The 12,259-nt window shown below is 37.9% G+C and overlaps 1 protein-coding gene across 5 annotated transcripts in view; it reads left to right on the forward strand.

Annotated features, from left to right (window-relative positions):
* PTPN4 (protein tyrosine phosphatase non-receptor type 4) overlaps positions 1–12,259 on the forward strand; it is a 121,268-nt gene that overhangs the window by 29,485 nt on the left and 79,524 nt on the right. Inside the window, exon 1 of one of the 5 annotated variants that reach the window (XM_041124118.1) lies at positions 10,260–10,281. The exons of the other annotated variants lie outside the window; for them this stretch is intronic. The gene's annotated coding sequence lies outside the window, so the exon portion shown is untranslated. Of the gene's footprint in view, positions 1–10,259; positions 10,282–12,259 lie in introns of those variants that run through there. 5 annotated transcript variants of the gene reach the window in all.

The following is a 12,259-nucleotide window of genomic DNA, read 5'->3' on the forward strand; positions in this document are numbered from 1 at the left end:
TGTTTTCAGTTGATTAACTGGCTTGCAATATGGTTATGTGCCTGCTTTTTCAGTGGATGTGAAACTTCATACTGAACTGAGCCAATATGATAAAGAAGCATTAAAGCCTCTGTTGTCTTCCTGAACATGAATCCTTTAGAGGAGGTTGTAGAAGTTGTTTTCCTACTAAAAATAAATTCAGTAAATAACAGAATAATTGAATTAATTAATCTCAAACCAACAGTATTGAAAGTTTCTTGCTGATTCTGAATGGCAGCTGATTTTAGAAGTTTTCAGCTCCAAGCAAAATGGCCAGATAATTTTTCTCAGCTGGATGTTTTATTAAAAGCAGTGACACTAAATGTTTTTTGACAATAGACAATGTATACCCTGTACCTGCAAAATAATTCACTATTACATTAGTAAAAGGAATCTAACTTCTAATGAAAGATCTGAGATTCAATTGAGACGAATAGTATATAAATACAGTTTGTCAGTGAATTTTAGTTTCGCTTGGGTAACAGGGTGTGTGACTTCATTTTGGTGCTGTAGTGCATTAAAAAATTCCTTCTTTCTAGGTTTTCTGCCTGTTCCAGTTGTGTACCTGCAACTTTATGCCTTTACTTTTTGGATGCGGGAATGTAGGGTGGTGGGGTTTTTTTCTGTTACAGTATATTCATAGTTAGCCTTGACACTGTAATGTTGCTTTTCACACCATTAATAACATCCGCTATTTTTGCTAAGTTAATTTTGTGGAAACTTCCAAGTATTACTGTGTAGTTCTATAAAGAACAAAGCTGTAAGGAAGAAAACAGTCATATTCAGAAACAAACAAACAAAAACTTTAAAGTTTTTTCAGAAGTCTACTTTGATGAACCCTGGTAAAAATTATAAACTTTTAATGTAAGTTTGGATCTTGTCTTTCTTCTTGCATTATGTTTTCTTCCAATACTTTTTTTTTACAGAAGCTTCTGTAAGTTTGTCAGTGTAGTTTAAAAAGAAGGAAACGCATCCCAGAAGGAAAGCATTTTTAGATAACTCTTAGAAATACACAGGAAGGTAATTTTTCCTCTTACTTATTTATATACAAAATTAATTGTAGTTTAATGGTTTACAAAACTCAGAATGTGTGAAGATAAGTGCACAGAGCCTGCAGTCTGGCCTTAATGTTTAATCATGTCATAACCCCTGACAGGGTGTGGCTGTTGAGGTCAGTATGCCACAATTTTGGAAAACTTTTGGTTTGGCTTTGAGTTTCACTTCGTAAGAAGTATAGATAAAATTGCCCTGTCGTTTTCTGGTAAAGATCTTTGAAAATGATCCTTTTACAAAATAGGTTTGTACAATTTTTGTACAACAACCTGTTGGAGTGAGCCAAGAGGAGGGCCACAAAGATGATCAGGTGTCTGGAGCACCTCTCCTATGAAGACAGGCTGAGGGAATTGGGGTTGTTCAGCCTGGAGAAGAGAAGGCTCCAGGGAGACCCTATAGCAGCCTTCCAGTACCCAAACAGGGCCTACGGGAAAGATGGAGAGGGACTCTTTATCAGGGAGTGTAGCGATAGGATGAGGGGTAACAGTTTTAAATTGAAAGAGGGTAGATGTAGATTAGATACAAGGAAGAAATTCTTCACTGTGAAGATGGTGAGGCACTGGAACAGGTTGCCCAGAGAGGTTGTGGGTGCCCCATCCCTGGCAGTGTTCAAGGCCAGGTTGGATGGGGCTTTGAGCAACCTGGTCTAGTGGAAGGTGTCCCTGCCCATGGCAGGGGGGTTGGAACTAGATGAACTTTAACGTGTCCCTTCCAATCAAACGTTTCTATGATTTTGATTTACAAATCTGGGGAGCTGAGTCCTCTCTAAGATACTTTGCTAAAGAAACTAAAGCCACAAAACTGTGATTAATTTCTTTTTTTAATTTCACTGCAGGTGAATGATTATCAGATTTAACTGCTTAATCATTTGAACGTGAGTGATATTTTCATTGCCAGATTCACTAAAATAATTTTGAACTTCTAGTCCCCCTGAGCTGGCTTGAAAATGGAAATTGTTTCCTATAAAGAAAATCTTTGAGAGGAGGCAGAGGCAAGTCAGAAAAATACTTACCTAAGCTGCATGGAAGTTGTAAAAATATGAGAGCTCTTAATAATGAATAAATAAATAAATAAAAGGAGAACTTAAAATTTGGGATGATATGAATAGGATGACTCTTTTGCTACTGGGGAGGTCCATCAGCAAAGCTGCTTTCGCCCTGTGTGGAGAGCTTTTCATTCTAGTGCCCAGGTGTCCTTTGGGGTCTTACTCTAGTACGCACCCCAGGAGCAATCGAAGAGGTGACCTGCTTCGATCAGGCCCATACCCCAGGGCCAAAAAGCTGGGTAGAGGCTGAGTATGCGGGTGCTCGGGAAAAGAGTGCGAGGCAGGGCGGCTGAGAGCCAGGGGCAGGGATGGAGTGAGGTCACTTCTCTGGGCAGCACTGCTGGAAGGCTTCCCTTGGTTTGTTTTCTGTTAGAGGAGGAAGTGGAGTTGACAAGCGTTTTCCAGGCAGGTAGCCAGACAGGCATTATTTTAATGTTTCCAGTGGAAAATTGGTGGGTTTTGGCAAAACTGAAATTTTCCATGTGAAAATTTCTATTTTGTGGAAATGGCAGTTCTGATTAAAAACTAATTTTGATGGAAGGTGTCCAATTGGTTATATTCAGCCTTAGAATTAGCATCTGCTGTGTTTAAGTCTATTGAAGATAATTTGGCTTAGGTTTAGCAACTCTGAACAGAATATACACAGACAACTTTCCTCCCTCTGTCTAATACTTCAGTTCTAGTGCCAGCCAAAATTCAACTTGAAGTTGGCTATGAGTAGAATAAAAGCTTTTTCTGAATTTTGCCAGTTTGTTTTCAATTCAGACTGCCTTCAGCTTCAAAGGCTTCACAACACAGATGCCATGGCTGGAACTAAAGCTGCCAATTCAGCTAGCTGCTCTGGACTTGAAGATCCTGCTGCGTGCAGCAGTATTGATCTGTGGGTGCTCAAGTGGCTAATAGCTAGCCCACAGATTTTCTCCCATCAGTATGTTTTCTGTTGATGTCGTCTTCAGATAATTGTGGTTGAGACTTGTACGGCATACAGGATGTGGGACTTGTATTCTTTTACAGTCACACCAAGTTAGAACATGTAACTTTCCAGCATTTGGTGTTTTACCCCTGTTTTATCTGCTTAGTGGTATACAGCTGTTGAAGACCAGCAGTTGTTATCTGCATGTAATTTCTTTCTCTTTTTGGCTTCTTAAATTGTGTTAAAACTCCCTCGTATTTACAGATGGAAAACCCAAAATCAAAACCTAATTCTCACTTGCTACATTTCCTTGATTCGACGTGTGTAGTCAGGCTGTTGCTCAAGTTTAGAGCTGTTAATAATTAGTGTCGTGAAAGGACTGTACTAGGTTATCCTAGCTATAGGCAGTTATACATTGTCATTAAAGGCTCAACGACTACCAGGCTCCTTTTAGATACTAAAGAGCTTTTGGTTTCTACTAGGCCTGTAGAGGACTGTAAACTCCTTTTTTAATAGGTAAAGAAATGTTTTTTGGAGTTGTATAGCAAAGAGGAATCAAATTTAGTTACCCCTTGATACTTTCAAAGAAAGCTGTAGGAAGAAGTTTGGGGGGGGTTGTGTTTATTTGTTTGTTGGTTTTGTTGGTTTTTTTTTCCCTTTCTTAAGCAAGCTGTAAAATACTAACTTGTTATTATCACCTGGTGCTTCTGGTTTTAGTTTGTCTGAACTTGCACTGATTTCAACTCTTTTTTTCTTTTGGCGAGTAAACATTTAGGCTTCTTAAACTTAAGAGTTGTATGGGAGCCAGAATTTCCTTTTAATGAAAAATATATTTAAATCTGTTTAACCTAGTTTAAGAACACATTTAAAAAAATACCACAAATTTATTTTGAGACGTTTCTATCAAGAAGATATTTTCGTAATGTTTCATTATAGTCTCCATTTATTACATCTTATTATAGCATTGAGTCATGAAACCAAGAATAAGAGATCCAGCTCCAGGAATGGGAAGAGTTAGGTGTAGTAATCTGTGTGAGGGTCACGGATTGCCATTTTTAAGGCTATTTTCAAACAAAGGCAGGTTTTGGATATAATCAAGTTTAAAATATTGGAGGTGGAACTGACTTGGAAAACTTTTCTATTTATTCCTAGTAATCTTTACACATGATAAATGCCTCCAAATATCATGAGCTGACAGCTGCGTACTAGGAAACAAGGTGGTTTTATGTCTTATCAATGCATTTGTTTATTTGTTTAATTTATAATATTTTTTAAAAATATAGAAGGATAGTTAAATTCACCATTTTATGATATTTAAACAGTACTCCTCTTCCTAGTTCTTTTTCCTGGTAACTTTATCCTTTTCTGACTGCTTCAGCTGTCTGGCCTTCCACAGGCTTTGGTCTGCCTTTTTTTTTTAATAGTTAGATTTAATTTTTTTCCCTGCTAGCTTTGCCATTTTCCAAACTAAATTGCTTATTCCAGGAACGTGAGCTGCTGCTAACTCGGTGCACATGTTTCTTTGCTGTCCACCGCACTGGCTGAAGTAGTCATATAGTGGTGCAGTGACCACAGCTGTGCACCCAGGGATTCTTCCTTCTGTGTGCTTTCACTGGCTCACAAGCTGGCCACTGCTATAGCTGGTGGTTGCCATCAACTTCTGTTTTTATGTTACAGGCCTTAAACTATACCAATATCTGTACTTAAAGACATTTCTAACTTCAGCTGCCTGTTCTCTGTTTCTTCATACTATGGTATGCCTTTCCTAAACCATTCTGTAAAGTGGTTGCGCTATGATCCAGGTGGTTCCTGAAGATCAATTATAGTTTATTGTTTAACAGAGGGATACGTGTTTTTTTTCTTGTTTGTTAAGGTGCCTATGCGTATATTGCTATCATATAGAAAGTTTCTAGACTTACGCTCAATAATCTCTGAAAGCTCATATGAATTTCTTCACACATCTTGTTCAAATATATGTGTGACTTGTTTCATAAAACTTCCCTTACCCCTGAGTATCACCTGCAAGTGATAGGTCTCTGGCTCAGAAACAGTATGGCTGCACAAATTCATATGATGTTTCAAGTCTGATTGTGACTTCAGTCTGTCACCTGTAGGACAGATGGGTTTGTATTTGTTGTGAATAACCATGGGTACTCCATATGAAGCCTTTTCCTAAAGGCACGTGAACGCTGGATGTTTTTCTTGCATCATTTGGAAGTGAGACAAAAGTCCTGTCTCTTCTGAAGTACTGTTACCAGGTCAGTGAGTACTCAGCCTTGAGTTGGCAGGAGCTAGCTGGAAGCAGGTTTTCTGTTGTATTTGCATTTGTTCACACTCTGACCTGTAAGACTGTTGCAGTGAAAAGGGAAATGGGTTGAACCTGCTGAAGTAGGATAGGGTTTAAAAAAAAAAAAAAAAAAAAGTTTGACTTTTAATTTTAGATCTTTCTTGGCTGCAGACTTCTAGTGTATTGGGTGTATTTCTTCAGCCTCTCTGAAGCTCAGTTCCCCATCTAGAAAACTGGTCAAAAACTGAAAAAAAGATCAGATTTACTATGAAAGGATGTGCTATGGAAATGCAGTGCATTTATCAGGCTGCCAGTTGTAATGACGTGTGGACAGGTATTCACTAAGAATAAATTTGAAACTTAATGATGCATTTAAAATGAACTGTTTGGAATTGAGCTGTTTGGAATCTGTAAGTCCACCTGTCTTTTTTCTCTCCAAAAAAATTTTAGTATCTTCTCAGGCTGTATCTAATCTAGAGTCCTGGATACTGAAGATGGAAGAGTTACTTTCTTCATGTGAAAAATGACTAGGCATAGAAAGGGAGGCCATAAAGGTTTTTAGGTTCAAAATAATTGGTAGTGTTGGTGGCATGGTTTCTAAGAACTACTTTTTTAATTAGTATTACTTCTAAACTATACCAGTAAGTATTGTAATCTCAAACTAATGAATTTTATCTTGCTGGTTTTGTTTCCTGAAATGTTACATACAGGAGTGAAGAAAAGCAGATAACTAGACTTCCTGCACTGTCCTACTTCAGACCCAAAGCAGAGAAAGGGAGCAGCTGAATTTGAGAGGCTTTTTTTTTGGAGCGTTGTGCATACAGTTCAAGCATAAGGAGTATTGACATTTAATTAGATAGAAGTGTCATTTATAATAGGCTTTTCTGTTAGCTATGTTCTTGTTCTTGGGGAAGGGGAGGAGCAAGGGAGGGAGTTGTCAAATTGTCAAAATAGTTTATTTTTCAGATGAAATAGTAGATTGATTGCTACAGTACTACCAAACTAATTTGCTGTGTTCTGGTATACATCCTCCAGCTTTCTCTAACAGATTGGCCACTGTCCTGTGTAGGGTGACTGAACACTTGTTAATTATTATTTTTATGTTGGAAAGAATGAAATTCTGGGAGTGACAGAGCAAGGTGTTTCACCTTCGACCTTTATCTCTATTAGTAATGATGTGATGGTAACAGTGAAAATCTTGCTTGACAGCACACAGCAGCTGTTCAAATTTGAAACCCCTATCCAAAGAAGTAGATAAAAAGCATTATCCAAGGACATCTTAATTTAAAAAGGAGTCCTCAAGTAATTTTTAAACTGAGAGTAATTATTAATTTAGGTGTCAAGCCTGTACTGAAATCCACAGCCAACCCCATGAAATCCTCATGTTCATAAAACAAGATGAATTAATAACCTTAGAAACTTACCTGAATAAACACATAGAATATTAATTCTCTGTTACTGGCTCGTGTATACGAGAAGATGATGGTGGAGGAGAGATGCTAAATTCAACTTATTTTCTCTCAACTGTTGAACTTTGGGCCCAAAATTTTCAGAAACTGTCAGGTGTACTTTAAGAATTAATGCTTTTTGTGTTAGATTTGGCTCTTCATGTGGTTGAGGATCAAGGATGTAAGACTAGCTCATTCATTGAAATGTAGGTGAGATTATGGACATTTTTGGGGGTATGTGAGTATGTTGCTCTATTGCTCTCAAAAGTGAAGTACTTGTAGATAGGAATTTCTTTTGTTGTTCTATACTTATTGCATCTGTGAGGGATTTAATCAAGCAGCTCAGAGTGCCCACAGATAATGGAGGTCTTGAGGGAATGTATAAAAGCAGCTGGAGATAAGATAAGGTTCCTGTACCAGTTTTGCATATGAAGCTTGGAGGCTGCTCAGGGCCAGCCTGTAAAGGGTGTGGGAAGCCCTGACCTAGGAGGAGGGTGAGCTTGGAATCCCAGAGCTGCCATGTAGATACCTGGGCTAATGAGAGCACAATGTGGTTACCTACCAGTGAAGAGAAGTTGCTGAGGTTTTGGAAACTTTACCTTCCTAACTTCCAATGCCAGTGTCTCCTTGTATCCAGTACTCTCTTTTGACAACTCTTTGGGAGTGTAGTAGCACTGAAGGAATCATGCTTATAGTTACATTGGTCACTGTAACTGTCCCAGTTTGTCAACAGGAAAAATGCAATATCCCTCTTCACCAGTGGAACTTTTAGGAAGAGTTTAATAAGTGGCCATATGATAGCTACACAGGAGTATATTATTTTCCTTAAGCAGAATGAATTTGGTTAATTATATATTACAGGTAATTAATAAACTTACAAAATAAACAGAAGATTTTGATAGAGCCCAGAATCATTGATGGTGCTGTTGCCTGGATAGAAGTCTAGCTTGAGCCTTTGCACCTGGTGATGACAAAGTGAAATGACCCGAAGTTTACATATGAACTTTCAAGAATTATGGATACTTTCCATTGTTTGGTCAGCAGAAGGCAAGAAGAAATGAATGAAGTATGAATCATCGGAATGAGTTCAGGATTGTAGTGCATGGGTCGATTCACTTAAATGAAAGTGCATTTCTACGCTGATTTTATTTACAAGGAATGACCTGAAGGTGTGTGCTACATCAGAATCGCTGAAAGCTTTCAAAACAAATTTTTGAAAGATAAAAAAATTGAACTTTCATTTGTTGGACTAATGTAGACTTCCCTCAAAGTAGTGCACAATCAACTTATGCTTTGCATTTTCAAACTGGTTGTAGTTAAAACATTTAATGTAGTTTCACTAACATGTTTTCAGTAAACATATATGAAGATAGGTTCGAGATATAACTTGGTGTTTGTTTGAAATGCAGTATGTTGTATTATTCTGTTTAAACCTTCAAAATTGTCTTTGTACTTTTAATAGGGTTTTTTTTTCTCCTAATTAGATTGCCTGGATAATTTTAGTAACCATGGGGTCTGCAATCTGTTTAATGTATACAAGCTTCATCACGTTATAAGGATGTGGGTTTGCTATGAGTCTGGCCTACTTTTCTACCTCTTGTAGCCAATTCATGTACTGTGTTAGACCCAAGTCAGCAGGTGGGCTACAGTGGAAATACATGCCTTCTGGGTAGCTAAAATACCGGCTTCTAAACAAATGGAAATCTAGCAATGCATTAGCTTCTTAGCTGCTTTAGATTAGCCATGAAAAATGAAAGTTCTCATGTCCTTGCATCCACGTGTGCATACTGTACTCTGTGTGCTAAGGTGGTTGTCTTCATGTACAGTATGTGATGTGAACTCTCTTTAAAAGAACTCTTTACTTCAAGTCAGTGAATCAGTTGCACTCTTGGATAAATTAAATTTCAGTTAATGACCCACTTAACCAACTGCTTATTTATTAAGCTGCTTAAAATTGGTTAGTTTATTGTAAGCCCAAGCAAATTGTCATTTTACTGTGTGCATTTACATAAAAGAATAGAGGACACCAAAAATTCACTTGTGAAGCTTCTGTATGCTCTGTAGTGCCCTAACCAAGCCAGTATTGCAGGAATGTTCTGCCCTTTGATAGGGAACACTCCCTAGAATTGCTTCATCACTTGAAACCTGAGCTCAGGCAAGAAATGTACAACTTACTCCCTCCACAGACCTCAGAGGTAAGTGGAGTTTCATTGCACAAGTTCTGTCCTTCTCCGGTTGCTGTAGCAGCATGTGCTTTGGATTGTTAATTCAAGTGTCTAAATATTACATGCTTAGCAGAAGACACTGAAAAATTATAAGCAGAAACCTTCTTCATATGCAAAGATTAATCTGATTTAAATCCAAGTTAAATAATCCATTTGCATATAGAGAAAGATTTTAGCATAAGTGGCCATGGTACTGTCCATGACGTGGATATGCACACATAGTAGCACCTTGCTTAAGTTAACCTGCTGCTTAAACCAGTTGTTCTCAAACTTTTTTTGGTTGAATCTCACCTTTTGTCATTACTCCTCTTTCTTTTGGGGCTGCAGATTTTACGTTGGAGCTTGAAGTCAGTCCTTTATTTGTTCCATACTAACTTCAGCTATAACATATTTTCACTGCAGAAGTTTGCAAGCAGCGTAGCTGAATTTTTATCAGTTTTGTCATTTTATATATCAGTATTTGCTGGGAAATCAGATAGTTATGATTTTTAACCTCATAAGCAATAGCTAGCCATATCACTGTTGTGCTAGTATGTTTTCAAAATGTATAGCAACAATGGCAATACCTGGTCAGGAGAAATAATATTGTCTGTGTTCTTGGTGCGTGTATTTCTGGAAGAAAGGAGTAGTGAAGGTGATATGGCTACAGTTCAGGGCCAATTGTATTGTAAAACAAGCGTGTCACGGTAAGACCAGCAATTGCAGGGTCTGTCTGTGATTAACAACTGTGTCCTTTTTGTATGTACATAAGCTGATAGAAGCTTAAATATGGGTTGTGTACACATGATTGGCCACAAAGCAGTTACATATAATAGCCCTGGCAGATCTCAGAAGTATTTTTGAGAGAGTGTGTGATGGTGAAGGCATTTTAACGTAATCCCTACATACTTCCATAGTTTCTTTGCTGACATATGGGGAAAGAGTAACTTTGAATGTGATTTGCAGAAAATAGTCTGTCTTTTGTCACCTACCTCTCTATTACTTTCATGGCTGTTATATTTCTATTTTGTAGAAGTATTTCAGGATTTCAGTTAATATACTTAGTTATAAAACCGGATTCTGTATTGCAAAAGCCTCTTAGTTTCGTGGAAGAAATTGTCTACTGCAAGATAGCTGTTCAGGCTACTATGTATTGTATGAGGGACATGGAATATAATGCTTCATTGCCTAGCCTGAAAGTTCAAAACTTGGTTTCCTAAGTCCATGAAGAAAACGTTCATGAATGACTGATGTCCAGCATGGTGTGAATATGAGCTCCATACCAGGAAGATGCTAAACTCCAGACTGGAACAGTATGTGAGAAATATCTTTATGTGTGTGTCCTGCTCATTTCTTCCTTCCTTAAAGAAAGTGAGAAGGTATTGCCCTTCAGGTCTGCTAGCTAGATGAACTGTTGTTCTGACCTAATATAGCTGGTCCTGTTTCCTTAGTGAACTCATAATACAATGCCTTCTTTCTTGAATTTGACCATTTCATTTATGTACATTGAGAAAGACTCAAATCACTGTCTGTGACTATTCAATTATTTTGGTTGGTTGGAATGAAGATCATCTGTGTTACAGCAAGAACCTTGCTGGGTCTGCAGCTTGGGTCTGTTGAAGGATATGGTGAATGGTTGCTTGGTACTTAAAGGATTTTGAGGATCACTGAGTGCAGATTTTCTCCTTGCTCACTCTTAGGAATTTGTTACTCTGAAATCCAGAAGCTTTCTTTCTAGTTTAAGGCAGTGATGAGGAAGGAAGCAATACTGTTGTTCTTGATCAGCAAATAAGACAAAAATAGGGGAGAGAACAGGAGGCAAAGGTGAGATTTGCCTTTTTCTTCCCTGAAAGCGTGATGATTTCTGGCCTTTAACAAATCTTTTTTTCTGCTGCAAAATTGTGGATTGTTGAGTTAGACCCTTCTAGCTCGCTACCAAATGGTTTTGTGAGGACTGCAATGCTTATCTGGAAGCTAAACAGTCCTACTTTGTGCACTGGTGTTTGTATTCATGGGAAAGGACTCTTAAGATAACCCGCACTGTGTCTTGGTTGATTTGTCAGTTATTTAAATCCTTGTAAAATATGCCTGTCAAAGGGTTGTTTCTGTGGTATGGATAAACTGTTTTTAATCAAATTGCATGCTTTTCTGAAACCACCTTTGATTCAGCTCACAGGCAAATACCACTCAAATCTTAGCTATAGTTATTGGTTGCGTAGCTGCACTGATAAAGATGCTGATCTTTATGCTGTTATGGCTAGTAAGGTGATTGACTTCTAGATTGTGTCTACATGACAAAATACTGCTTGTGAAATGTTATGTTGTTGGCTCAGATCACTGTTATGGAGGTTCAGTTCCTGTTCTTCTCTGTTAAAGTTTTTCTTCTGCCTTTTATTTTTCAGCCTTGTAGAAGGCACAGCAGAAGCAGCTTCTTCATGAGGCGTTGTCAGACGTGTGCTTTCTTGTTAGGCTTTACTTTGGAGTTTTAATGTTTGCAACAATTTTCATTATTTTATCATTAAGAGAAAGTCATGAATTTAGCTTGCAGCTGGTGGGTTTATCTGGTATCTTTATCCTTTCTCAGTTTGTCATGTTGGTTTAGCAAAACAAAAATAAACTTGCTGTAATTCTACATGAATATGGCATTGCAGTTCTGAAGCCAGAGTGACTGAGTAGCCAAAAAAAAAAAAAAAAAAAAAAAAGCTGGTAAGGAAACAAGTACTTTTTAATCTGAAAATGCTGGTTAAGTCAAAACTGAAACATTTTGCAAGGATGAATTATCATAAAAAAGATTTTTTTTTTTTATATCTGAGATGTGTGGTCATGCTGAAAGAGCTGAGGACGTGCTCTAGAAAAGCAAAATACCTCAGGGATTTTTAGGGCAGTTGCTCAGGAGGTTGGCTGCAGGTGGTGGGAAGAAGGTTAAACTGAAAAGTCCCAGCCATTCCTGATACAAGTGGCTTGGATCTTGGTCTTCCACTTTCCCACGAGGGACTAAGTAAGCTATCAACTATTTAGGGAGGGGATCGATCTTTTACTTGTTACCCCTATTGATTTGTGTATGTTGGAGCACAGATATCTCTTATGATCCAGGCAAGCTCTCTAATCACTGCTGGGATGTTTGCTGTCCTCTGCTCAACTCTCCTTTTTTTTATGATGATACACCCCCAACCCCACCCCCAAAACAGGAAGCAAATGTATAAATGTTTTTGAAGCTTCATAATTTTTCACAGAATAAAGAAAATCAATCATTTTATATTCAGTTTTGAGAATACTTGTTTTCTTTTACTC

This window comes from Aquila chrysaetos, chromosome 6 (genome assembly GCF_900496995.4).
Source record: "Aquila chrysaetos chrysaetos chromosome 6, bAquChr1.4, whole genome shotgun sequence".
NCBI classification, from domain to species: Eukaryota; Metazoa; Chordata; class Aves; order Accipitriformes; family Accipitridae; genus Aquila; species Aquila chrysaetos.